A 13,626-nucleotide genomic window follows, 5' to 3' on the forward strand; every position below is an offset into this window, starting at 1 on the left:
TGGATGTAATAGGGTTATGAAAGAAAGAAGGGCAGCCATGGAAGGACAGCAGCTGTAGTCCAAGGAAAGAGGACACTCTGTGTGGAGCCTGGTGTGAGAAGAGACCAGCTGCACATGCACAGTGTAGGTATATGGTGTGTTGATAATGACATGAGAATGCATGAAAGGTACAAAGGAAAAATACCTAACTGGGGTCCAGATTCCACAAGCCTGAGAGGTGGGTTGAGGATATCGCTCAATTGGTAAAGTGTTTGCCTTGCAAGCAAACCAACCTGATTCCCTAGAGCCTAAATACAACAGCCGATTGTGGTGGCATACATTTGTAACCCAGTGCTGGGGAGGCAGAGACTGAATAGGGCTCACTGGCCAGGCAGTCTAGTCTGCTCCATAAGCTCTAGACTAATGAGAGACCCTGTCTCAAAAAATAGACTGAATGGCTGCTGAGGAACAACACCCAAGGTCGACCTCTAATCCCCACCTGCAGGGACGTACTTGCCCAATCGTGTGCACACACAAAATAAGGGAGGCTTGGTTAAATGTGAATTTCAGGTAGACATTTGTTCTTCAGCATAAGTATAGACCATACTATATTTAAGACATCTTAAACTTAAAATGAAGTTTTCTTTGTCTGAAATGCAAGCTTAAAGGTTCCTCTAGATTTTATCTGCAAACTAACTATACATGGGACACCTGCTGGTCAGACCTAAATGACATGTTGAGCCAGCAGGACATGCTCATACAAGGAAGTAATAGGTTCCAAAGGGAATGGATTTCTGAAGGACTCCAGGCAGGCAGAACTCCGACCCTTGGTAAGGGACAGTGGCATGCAGCCCACTACTTCCAACATTCCGAGAGCTCAGATGTCAAACCAATAGCCAACATTCTAGCATAGCTCTGGGAAGAGGTTTCTCTCAGAGCCTGCAGTGTGTGAGCTCCACATTCGTCTCTTGAGGATGACAGGTGAAATCAACTGACGTCACTTCTCTCTGTCCACCTCGTAGAAGTCAGATGGGTTGTCCATTGAGGTCATCACCATTCCTGCTCAGACTCTTAGGAAGGACCTGCCAGTGTCAGAGATGGCACCAAACTTCTTCCTCAAGCCTATGGGAAAGATAAGAGTTCACAACCAGGCCTGTTCAGCCCAGACCAGCTGCCTTTTCTCCACTGCTTGACCCTCTCCTCAGCACCCCCAAAAAAGTGAGAAGGAGAAGGTGCCCTTGAACAGTGGTGCAGACATAGAAATGTGTACTCTTGTCTGGGGGCTGCAGAGGAAGTTGGATGTCTGCAGAATGCAGATGCAAGTTACTGCCCTGTGTCACTGAGAGCTGGCCTCACACACATCCATTAGGATGCAAAGTTTAGATCTGTCTTAGTTCTTTTTATTTCTGTGATGAAAGAAGCCACTTAAGGTAACAAGGTTGCATTCTGGCTCATGGTTTGCAAAGGAAAGACCCATCACTGTAGGAGAGGCAAGGTGGCAGACGGTGGCAGGGGCTTCCTCACATCAGGACAGGCCAGGGAACAGAGAAGAGAGCTAACCAGCAAGACTAGGCTGGAAACAATCAAGGCACACCCTGATGACCCACTTCCTCCACCTAAAGGTCCCACAGCCTCCCCAAACAGCATCGCCAGGTGGGACCAACATGTGCAAACACGAGAGCCTATGGGGGACATTTTACAACCAAACTATACCAACCCGAGGTGGGAAGAGATGGGGAACGGCGGGGAGAAGAGGCAGAGAGAGAGACTGCCTTCCAGAACCTGTTCACAGGGGGAGCCGAGGGTGCAAATGAGAAAACACCTGCCTTCCTGGAATTGTTATTAAGAAGCAGAATAAGACATTAAATAATGGCTTATTGGAGTGTACATCCTCGGCAGGGAAACAACCAATGATTTCAGAGAACTGTATTATTACTGTGTGTTTACTTATCTCTTTCTCCCCTTACCTGATAATCATCTGTAGCTCCATCTGTCTTTTTAAGGACACGTGAGAAAATAGAAAAGGTTACAGAGGACAAAGAACTGCATACGATTACTTACGTTCCCCGAGCGGACGGCGCAATTGTTTGTTTTTGATGAGATGACAGGGAAGATAGAATTGTTCAAAGGAAATGCTGCTCAAATCTCATCACACTGTCCCCGACTCTCTCTTGCTCACACACACCCCCACCCACCACGGATGCTTCTTAGGAACCCATGAGCCAACGCCAGTGAATGACTGGGAAGAATGCATACCTCCCTGCCCATGGGAACCCACGGAGTTTCTGCAGGTTTGAGGTGCTTCTGTCCATGTCTAGTGGTCTAGTGACAAAGCCAGGTCCATACAGTGTTTTCTAGATAAACCAGATTGTTGCCTGCCTTCCTATGCCCATGTTATCCCTTCCCTCTGGGACATCTCCCTGCCTTCTCCATCTGCTGTCTTCAAGACACTTTGTGTCTGCTGTTCTCTGGCGTCACCCACAGCCCTTTCTCTGTTCTAGGGTCTAGCACAGAGCAAGCTTGCTTTCTTGCTCTTAGGTCTACCTTTCCAATTGTCCCCAAGCTCCTTGGGTTGGGACCAGAGTATTTCTATCGCCTTGTACTTAGCACAGAGTCTCTGTTCCTTGAGTTTTGTCCAGTACATTGATGCATTTCCAAAAACTGAGTTCCTTTGTGAGCCCTCTGCATGCTCTTTGAGACTCTCCATGCCTGGCCAGTAGCTACAGAATGGCTTTATGTTTCAAACACCATCTTATTGGTTCTTTAGGAGAACTGCAGAAGGGAAGCCTGTACTACACACAGCATCAAAGCCATGAGAAGAGGGCTCTGCTGGAAATTCTCTTTTGCCTTGTTTCTTGGTCTCATTCAGAAGACAGAGCCCACAGAGTACCATGGACTCTACGCCATGTAGTCACAGGGCTGTGGATTCTAACAGCTGTGTCATTGAAATACTCTGAAATATCCCTGAGTGAGTAACTTTTCAACTCCTGTCCAACTCAGTTTCTTGCTCTGACCAAAAGGAAAGAAGAATGTATGGACCTCACAAGGATGCCATGAAAGTCAGATGCCAATTGTGGGCAGGTGCCAGTACAGTGCCTGTCACATAGTGCAAAAAAAGAAGGCTTCATCCTCACTTCCATTTTCTCTTTGTATCTGTACATTTATTTATTTATTTATTTATTTATTTATTTATTTTTTACTTATTTATTTATTTATTTACTTACTTACTTACTTATTTACTTTAGTGCATCTCACCAGTAAATCAACACTGTTCTACACTGTGGTCTTCAGAAACCCAGAGAAATGTCTTGTGCTCATCCAGAAAAATTTCTCCTCCTGCAGGCCATTCCCAGACCTCATCTTCCTACACTTGCATCACACTTTTCACTTTCCCAAGGATGCTGCCCAACTCAGAGCATCCCTTTCAAAATTAGCGCTGACTCACAAGTTTCCATCTTGTGTACCGCATTGGCTCAGTTGTGCCCTCTTGCTGCCTTAACATTGTAAGCTAGACAAGTCCATCTCCTCAGACTTCACACCAGGGGGTGAGCTGTCACACAGACACCCATGGGTGGACTCCCACAGCCAGGGAGGAGACACCCCTTTCAAATAAATAAAGAGGTTCTAAGATGAAGGCTCTCATCGCTTCTGAGTTCTAAGTAAGTTCTAGATAGGTTGTTAGGTATGACTGCTTAGCTGATTAGCAGCTGAATGAGTGAGGGAAGGTGACAAGGTACCAACTCTAATAGACACACCTGTAGCTGAAGTTTTCCTGTGTCCTGGCTTGCCAGTAGTCGGGACAAATCTCTCCCACTAGTGTCCCCCAAGTAAACACACAGAGACTTATATTGCTTATAAACTGTATGGCCATGGCAGGCTTCTTGCTATCTGTTCTTATACCTTAATGAACCCATTTCTATTAATCTATAAGTTGCCACATGGCTCATGGCTTACCAGTATCTTATATCATGCTTCTCCTCGTGGCAGATGGAAGCGTCTCCTGACTCAGCCTTCTTCCATCCAACATTCTCCTCTCTCCTTGTCCTGCCTACACTATCCTTCCTGCCTGGCTACTGGCCAATCAGCATTTTATTTATCAATCAATCATAGCAACATATATTCACAGCATACAGGACATCCCATAGCACACACCATACCAGGTACTTACTGCTAGACAGCAAGCAATTTCAAAATTTAGCAACTTCAAGCAATCAGTTGTTACTAATGCTTCTATAGTTCAGGAATGTATTTATCAAAGGTCTACACAATGCATATGATATTCCCATACAATACTTACAATATTGTTATAATATCGAAAACCTACCCATGTTTTACCTTCAAAGGTGATAATTAAAATAGAGGGAAAACAATCTCAAGTTGGATTGTATTCATCAACACATAGAAATGGCTTCCTCAGCTTAGTAAATTCAGATCACCAGTTGGTGTGTCTGTCAATGACCAGATCTGCACATCAGAATGGGGAATTGCCCTATAAACCAGCCTCCATTATTCAAAGAATCCAGAAAGAATAGGCAATGGAATTATGCTGATTTTTAAATATAATTTTCCAGTAGTTTAAAAAGAATAAGTTTTTCATTTAAAAAGCCAGCAGGATCAGCATGCTACTAAGTTCTGTTTTAGTCAGAAATCAGTGGGTGGGAATATAAAGTCACATTTTTTTCCCTCCTAAATGGAACGGGAGAAGCAGAAGATCTAACAAGTTGTAATCAGCCAGATTTCCTTTAAAAAAAAAAATAAATATAAAAGAGAAGAGTTGGAGTTTTCATCTTACATTATACTTTTTAATCCAACATAGCACTGACAAATCACCTAGCCTGAGTGCCTTTTTCAGTATAAAACCTTTTTGAGGGAGGAAAAGGAGGCTCCTCTGAGGCACCACAATCTATGAAAAATCAGAGATTTAAGAGGCCAGGCTACCACAGGGCCATTTTGCATGTGAAATCTGGGGAATATGATTATCTAATGGTGCCTCCCCAAATCCCACACCAAGGGTCTGCTCAAGGTCACCAGCCCTATGTGAAAGCAGGAAAATGGCTAATCCACGCATGGCTGCCACGTGGTAAATTAGAAGACACTGATCTGGGGGTCAAGTGCAAGCAGAGATCTGTGATAGTAAGCTGGAGGTCAAGGCCAGAGAAACTATCCCCAAAGGCTGAGGGTCGACCAGGCCACTGAGCCAATGCCCTGCAGGTTCCTCATCTGCACAGCACAACTTACAGTTCTGCTCATTGACTGCTCAAAGGTCACATGATAAGAAGACATAGAAGGGACACCTTGGAGTTCCTGGCATAGGTGAATGCCCAAAGCAGTGGCAAGTACAGAATTGTAAAAAGTGAACTGGGGTCATCTCACTGTGGCTCCTCCTAGTGTGATGGCAAGTGGTGTTAGCTGCCTACCTTTAGGGACGCTGTCCCTCCCAAAGACCCAATGGGATGGACTGCTTATGGATAATCCTTTATGCCTCAGATCCCTTCTTCAGTGGCTGGTGTGTGAGCACATTTTGTGTGTCCATGTGTGAGTGTGTGGATATACTGAGCAAATCTCACACATGGGTACCGTCACTAAGGGGACCTGCAACAGAAAATGGGACTGAGGCCCTCCTCTGTGAGGAGAAGCTTACCATCCCAGTATCTGTAAAGCTGGAGTCTTTTCATCAGTGCATCATATTTTATGACAAGGCAGGGTTGAGTGTGTGACACTTGCATCAGGAAGCAGGGTGACCGCCTGCACCACTGCAGCCACAATGCCATTGTGTTTTGTATTCTGATAGAGGCTATGCCATCCCCTGCTCGGCCCCACTATCATTTTTCCCTTGGGATTAAATGAGCTTCTGCACATGGTGCATCCACCATGACACTTGGCACATAAACGTTAAGTACACAATGAAAGTGAGCCATTGTATTCTATCCTCCTGAATCTCATGGTTACAGCACAACCTTTGTGGCCTGCCTTGCCCTGGAACTCTTGGGGTTATCCCTTGACCACCCTTTTTGATTAACCTTTTGTGAAATCCGTTATCCAGGCCTTTGGGTTTTACAGCCATGCTAAGAGGTAGTACCCCTCCTCACTCCTCTCACTGTCTCTGCCTGGTGTAGGTGGTCAGTCTGTCACTAATTCAAGTTACGTCTTAACTGACAGTCCCAGGTGATCTGCCATACCCCAGCTTTCATCTCCAGCTGTAGGGTGCCTCCAAAGCCACTCAGCTAGTGTGTCATCCCTTTGACACTCCCCAGGGCCAACATGACCTAGGCACATCTTGCCTGTTGCTTCTTCTCAGACAGTGCCCCCCTCCTAGATCCCCAAAAGCCATCTACACAAGTCTCCTTGCTGACCAAAGGACCTACACCCTTTCTGTTCTAGGCTTCAATTCACTCTACATTTTAGGATGGATTCTTTATAGTCATTACATAACTCAGCACTGTGAAGGTTCTGAGGCCTGGTCTTTTCTGGCCCTGCATTCCCATGTTTCTAGCTGGGGTTTACATTTAGTGGGTGTTTAATCAACACACACATTACATGAAAAAGTTGGGAATCCAGATTCCTGTAAAGGAAAGTAATATGAATTCCACTATTAGGCCCTGAGTCAAAAGTTCCCAAGAGTGTCTTAGGAGAAGCCAGCTAGGCCCAGCCCTGCCCTGTTGTAGCTAGAGGAAGGAGCACAGATGCAGCATGCCACCAAGAGATGTCCCCTCCAGAGAAGCTTCCCTGTCCCTGGGGAGCTTTCCATGTGACTCGAATCTTACATTCTAAAGTCACAGATCCATTTCGGTCAAGCTTAGGTAACTCCTCACTCCCTGGGATACGCGTGGACAACAGAGATTTGAACAATCAGAGCAACCCACAATTAGATATGGGTGACAGGTGGGATTCAGGACAATCCATACTGAGTTCCTGATATTGTAAGACACAAAGATCAAGAAGGGTGAAGAGATACTGAGGTGTCTATAATCTGTTTGTCCAGGTGATCAGGAGCTCATCAGGGTATGTAAATTAAGTCAGTTGATGCCAAACTGACATGGAGTGTTACAACTAGGAGGAGCTTGGGATCAATTTTGGCTCTAGAACCCCAGGACTTCCATGGTCACTCAGTCAGAGCAGTGTCAAGCCCTGAGAAGACAACCTCTCTGTGTACCCTCTATCCCTTTCACCTTGTAGAACGAACCGAAGGGAGGAAGGGTTGTGATCAAGAGATGCTGTGAATCCTGAATGACATCCCAGGACCCGTATCCAGAGAAGAACTTCACTGTCTATAGAGCCCTAAGGATGATGAGCCACTGCTCATGATGATTGAAGATACGGTTGTTATTTACAGGACTTGGGTCTCACCTGAACACATCCACCTGTGGCTGCGGCCTCCAACATTGCCCTTATACATTCACCTCTGCCTATTTGCCCGCATGCTCTCTGTTTGCAAGGGGAAATGAGTAGTCTGCAGAAAATGCAGTGGCAGAATGTTAGGATAGTAACTGATAGTGAACTGAAAGTGGGAGCAAGGAGGGAGAGGATATTGTTATATTTGGCACAGTGTAGCATGGAGCTTCTGGGCCTCACACTGCCAGCACCACCAGGAGGGAGGGAGCTTTAGCAGCCCATGGCTTGGCTAACAAAACAGAGAATAAGCAGGTGGGTCTAAGGGTTACACCATCCTAGCTGAGAGTTTCAGGGACCCAGAGAAGCAGCTGACCCCAGCTGGGCTAAGGCCCAGCGGAGGAAAAGCGTGGGATAGTTACTAATGCACACACAGGATCCAGGTTGAAGCCTTCTTTGTCTCCCCCTGCCATGCAGTCTTCGTCAAAGCCGTGCCAGGCAATATGGCTCTTTCTAGAACACTCTAACACCTCCGTGCTTCCCCAGCAGTCAAGGATATCAGTCAACTTGGTGAAGCAAGGACTCCCTCCCAGGTGATAATTACAGACGGGATTTTTGAATAAAAGAAAATTGAAAAGCCCCCAAACACTTTGGGGATTAGATGACCCTGATTCTCAGCGATGGAATTTAGTCAGAGAACTTCCTTCTGCTCCGTGATGTGTCAAATCCACCCTGGGATAGCAGCGTTGACTAGTAACAGCATCGAGCAGCGAAGAGCTCCATGACTGTTTATTTAGCAAAAAGAGAACCCTTTCTTCTACAGAGGGTTAGGGAGTGGAGACAAAAGGGTCTGGAGACCAATAAGCATTGGTCCCTTCCTTCTAGCAAGACTGGTAGTGCCCGTCTCACTCCTCCAGCTCTCCCCGTGCCTTCCCGGTCTCTCCTTCCTTCCTCTTCTTCCCATTCATCTCTGTTTTCTCTTTCTACCTGATTCTGAGTCTCTCTCTCTCTCTCTCTCTCTCTCTCTCTCTCTCTCTCTCTCTCTCCCTCTGTTGAGGATGTGTGCTTATCTTTTCAGTGTTTTGAATGTTGCATTAGCATTCCTGGGACTTGGTCGATCTGTGTGAGCACCTGTATGTGGTATACTTGCATTTGTGTGCTGAGTGTACCCTCCCATGCACATGCATGGAGGCCAGAGGACAACATCCGGCCCTGCTCTATCATTCTTTGCCTTATTCATTCAGACAAGATCTCTCAGTCAATCAACCTGGAGCCCGGCTGGTGTCCAGCAAGCCCCAGGCATCCTCCTGCCTCCTGCCTCCTCACGCACCATTGGGGTTGCAAGCATGCATATGGCCATACACAACTCTTTATGTGGGTGCTGGAAATCTGAACTCACGTCCCCATTCTTATGCAGCCAGTACTTTACCCACAGAGCTATCTCCACGGGTCCTGGGATTAAGATTTCTGATCAGCTGTTCTAAAGATGAGAAGAATGTCTTGGTAAATCTGGTGTAATTACAAGGATCCTTGAGAATGGAGGGGAAGGAGCATTGAAGAACATTAGAAGGATTTGGCAAACTGCTGCTAGCTCTGGGGATGGAAAAGGGTACCGCAGGCCAAGGCACATGGGTGGTTTCTTGGAAATAAAGAAAGCAAAGGAACGATTCTACCCATGGCTTCCAGAAGACAATGGCCGCCATCAGTGCCAGATTTCAACAAAAGGACACCCATTCCCAGGACAGGCCACTCACCTATAAACCTGTAAGGCACTATTCCATACCCTTGCTATCTTCAGCCATTAAACTTGTCCCAGATGCAAAAGGACAGATAGGCACTGACCACCCCAGCTCTTCCTTTCTCTTTTATTCTGCTGAGCTTGTCTTTGATGTTATTATTGTTCCTAGTCAGCTATTTCTCTTGGTCAAGTTAACATTCGCTTTCCAAAAATTTTCTTTTCTCCTTTCATCACAGTGGCATTCTTTAAGTTTTATCAGGGCAATATTGTTGCTGAGAAGGTTGAGCCTGGAACTGACTGTCCTGTGTTTTCTCTCTGTTTCCATGTTCTCTGTGCCTCTCTTGGGATCTCACTTGTGGTGCCGGCTGATTTCAGATGTTAGGGAGCTCTGTCACATCTCTATATTAATTCACAGAGAACACAGTTTATTCTCTGACTATGGAGCCTGGACAACTAGGCCATCCTCCTGTCCTCTACAGTCTTCTGATAGGGCCCAAGGATTGGTCCTTCCCTGAAACACCACATGTTCATATGATGGAGCCTAATCCCCAGCCTGAGGCATTTTGTTCCAGCGTCTCAAAGGGTCTATAACATCCACCCCATTTGAAGCTGTAGACTCCTGCTGTGAGAGATGCTGGTCTGGGGAAGCCTTAAGAGGGAGAAGAGCTGAAGCCTCTTGTATAGGCCTCACTTCCCCCAGGGAAAGTCAGTAGCTGAAATTTTGGAAAGAGTCTCAGAGAAAATGGAATCTTGGAATTGATCCTGTCTTAGAAGCTTAGCTTTGAAGAAGAATACCAACAAAAACTAGGAAACAAACTCTTCCATTACAACTAAGGCAGTTGTGGCGATAAGAGCCCCCTCATTGCAGAAGACACTTGAGTGGGACACAGAAGTTGGCATTGATGAGAAAAAAGAAGACATGGGAAGGGAGAGCTTATATGTTATACATCATATCCACAGTCACGCCAGCTCTTGTACAGTACTCAGTGGTGCTCCTATTCATACATACTTCCTAAAGCAAGTGTAGTTATTCTTTACTGTACACTAAATAAATGCACATTCCACTCCTTGCTCTACCATTGGTTATCTGGGCCTCCCTAGGAAATCTGAGATTTATGATTAACCTGGGCAGCAATAGTCTCCTTCCAGAGACTATTGAATGAGAACCATCTAGATCAATATTTGGCAAAGACAGGAGTTGCTCAATGACAGTGGCTGGTGCTCAGTTCCACAAAGCTCTAAGGAAGTGAATCCCGGACACAGAAAGATGAGACTACCTGATTCAGGGTCCCAAAGAGAGTGAGGTCATTGATTTGTTACACTAGGCAGGCTTCTGTCGTCTCCACCCAAATGGGCTTCAGCATTTGGTGCATAAATCAACAACCCAAGAGCGCCTGTCCCATTGCCATTTGAGTGGGCTCATGCAGAAGTGCTCCTTGCCGTCTTATTCCTCCCTGACAAATACTTGGGCCCACAGCCATCAGAGCAAAAAGGGAGGCCAGACATCACCCTTGAAGTTCTCCAGAAAACTTCTCAAAGAAGGGGAGCTGTATGGAAGCTAGGTTTTCTGGAGCCACTGCTAGCCCCTTGGCAGACCTCTCAGGCTGTGTTCTGTGGCTCTGCCCTCTACCCACTGCCCCCACCAGCATGGAGACAGATAGTTGATGCTGTAGGAGCAAGAGCGCTGAATTTCATTTAGCATTTAATTAACTAGAGTAGACCAGGCACTCCATGGCACCACCGTGATTGCAATCTGTGAATGGATGGGCATTTTTATCTGAAAATGATGACCAGCTTATCTTCTGTCGCACAGCTATCACACGTGATAGGTATCTCTCGTTATCCCAGCCAATCAAACACAGAAAGTTTATTAAGATTCTATCATGCGAAGTTATCGCCAACGATAGGATTTTTCATCTGAATGTGCAAGGATGCAATACCGTATTTTGTTGAAGAGAGGGTCTCCTCGGGGAAGAATGCAGGCAGGAAGGTTATCATTTAAGACAGTCCGTGAATCTCTGTCCATGGCAGAGCAGTTGGTGAGGATGGCCACCCACATCACACATAAAAGAAGTTCATGGCCCTCTTTTTCTTGAAAAAAATGAAACAACACAGTTACAGAAAGACGTAAGCAAAGAAATGGCCTTGAGATCTTACAGGAAAAAGGCTTCCAGCTGGAATGTAGGCTAGATGGATGATCCTAAAAAAGGGAGCTTTGAGCATCCTAGAGGCCACAGGGAAAGATAAATGAGATCAATTCTATGATTTGTGGGGCTCATGAAGTAACTTGTCTATTATTTCAGAGATATCAATTTTCAGCATGACTGATTTTAGATGAGGAACTTGAAGAAAATCCACTCACTCGACTACTCAGATGTTCATTGATACAGTTAACTAACATCTTAGATTCCCTTTGTATTGGCTGCCATATTGATGCTGGGTCTCTGGTGATCATCAAACTCACCTTCCCTTTTGGAGTGGACAGGTCATGAAATGTGGTCATGGCAGGCAGTGTGACCACCACAGTGAGGTGATGTGGGGGTGCTTCCAGCTTCAGGTGACCAAGGGTATAGCTTACTTTCCCATCTTCATGTCACACCACCTGGGAGTTGAACAATGTAGGATGTTCCCAAAGACAAGATGGGACTCGGTACGAGACATATTTGTAGAGGAGAGGTAGGCGACATGTTTATAGGCACTGAGCTGAGAAATGATTATATACCATGACTGACAAGCTTCATGAGGGGTGACTGACAAGTGTCAGCTTCCCTCCCATACTGGAAGCCCTCTGAAGCATTTCTGACTTCTCTTGATGGTTACATTCCAGGTTCTAAGTGAAGGAATGATGCAAGCAACAGAAGCCCCCAGAGAAGCCACCATCAGGGATGCAGCAGGCATGGCTGGTTTTTGGATAACCACAATTACCTGGATGCCTTCAATACTCATCCAAATAAGATGCAGAACTCTGTTGTTCCAAGGCCTCAGAGAACCCTGTGAGGGGATTCTGTAAGTTTTCCTGAGACTTCTGGAGTTTCCAAAAACTCTTCCATGTTCTTCTTAGCCTCACTTGACGCCCATAACTCCGGTGTGCAAGTAGCAGCCTGGTGGAATAGAAGGCTGGAAACGCCGTCCAACTCCTTGCCACGTTGTTTTTCTGTTTGGATGCATGCACTGGCCTACCCTGCTCATCCTGTGAGCCCTCTGAGCCAAGACAGCACCAGCATGTCCACCGAGAATTTCAGAAACCTTGAGTAGTATCAGAGTCACACCACCTGGGAGTTGCACAAACCTAGTTTTAACCCCTTCTCCCGTCAACGGTAGGAACAAGAATAGATTAATTCAAAATACAGTTATGAATCACCAATTCCCTGCCCCAAACCCAACAGACTAGATTCCGCTTTCCTCCATTGTCCCTCTCTGTCTTTGACATAATGTCTACACAAGTCAAGATGTGCCTAGCACACGCCCCTCTCCCACTTCCCTTGCTTCCTCACTGCTTCTCTAGAAGCTGTGAATTTAGAGCTTCCTGGGGGCTCTGTCTTCACCTTTCACATCAGCCCAGGATCCCATCTTTCTTTGATTTTTGTCTCCCTGAGTCTTCACCGAGTTTGGGAATGCATCATCTGGGTTTTCTCCGTCTCCTCCCTACAGTTGTGGGAGCCACTTGGAATGCCCGGGCTCTGTCTCCCTGCTCCATAACTCCACGCTATTACCTCAAAACCTCTGACAAGAATGCCTCTTTCGACTCATTAGCTTGGCTTCCTCATTAATTCATTAGCACTTGGGAGCCCCGAAGATGATCTTTCTCTTCCAACCGGAGTCTCTGCCCTTACAAATTTCATCTCTGAGCACTCTCTCACATTCCGTTTATTGTGACATCATTTATAAAATTCTCCCTCGACAGGAGAGGAGTCAAAAAAATAACTATATATCATTTTAAATTGCTCTGGTTGGTACCTCTACATTTTAAGAATATCAAGGGGGGAAACATGCCTAATGACAGGGCTACAAGTGGATAAAGGGCTGACGGGTGAACACAGCACCAGACGCTTCCATTCACCGGTTAGCTGCCTCCTTCCTGGGCCTGTTTGAAGCAACGGGTGTCAGGTCAGTAATTAGACTCCCGAACACAAACTGGAAGTGCCAGCTGATCTCCTATAACACGGCCATCACTCCTGTGGATGCCAAGTTCAATCTGAAGCACACCATCACCAGTCACCATCCTTTTCCTGCAAGGCTGCCAGAAGTTCCCAGGGACATCTCCCCCCTCATGCCCACACAAGTTAATGAAGCTGGTGCTTCCCCCGAATGTCAAAGAACTCTCTCCCAAGATGGCAATACCTTGGTGCCTGTGGTGGGTAACGCCTAACAGCAGCCTCCACTCGGCTTTTGATTCTTCCCTTCTGAATGTGGGCTGGCTGGCATATTCCTGTTCAAGGTTTCTTTGTGTTAATTGCTTTGTTTGATTTTTTTTTAATGCACTTGGCTCCTCAGAATAATACAAAGGGCACAAGAACCTAGAGACAATCCCAAGCTCCAGACAGGCACTGATTTGCCTAGGGCCACTGACTGAGGTCTGT

General features: G+C 46.1%; 1 long non-coding RNA gene across 1 annotated transcript; it reads right to left on the bottom strand.

Annotated features, from left to right (window-relative positions):
• Nucleotides 1-532: 532 nt before the first annotated feature.
• On the bottom strand, nt 533-12,878 carry LOC131924087 (uncharacterized). The gene is made up of 2 exons (XR_009382778.1): nt 12,760-12,878; nt 533-1,101 (listed from the first exon to the last, which is right to left on the bottom strand). It is a non-coding gene; the product is annotated as an uncharacterized LOC131924087 (long non-coding RNA).
• Nucleotides 12,879-13,626: the final 748 nt, after the last annotated feature.

This window comes from Peromyscus eremicus, chromosome 14 (genome assembly GCF_949786415.1).
Source record: "Peromyscus eremicus chromosome 14, PerEre_H2_v1, whole genome shotgun sequence".
Classification (NCBI taxonomy): Eukaryota; Metazoa; Chordata; class Mammalia; order Rodentia; family Cricetidae; genus Peromyscus; species Peromyscus eremicus.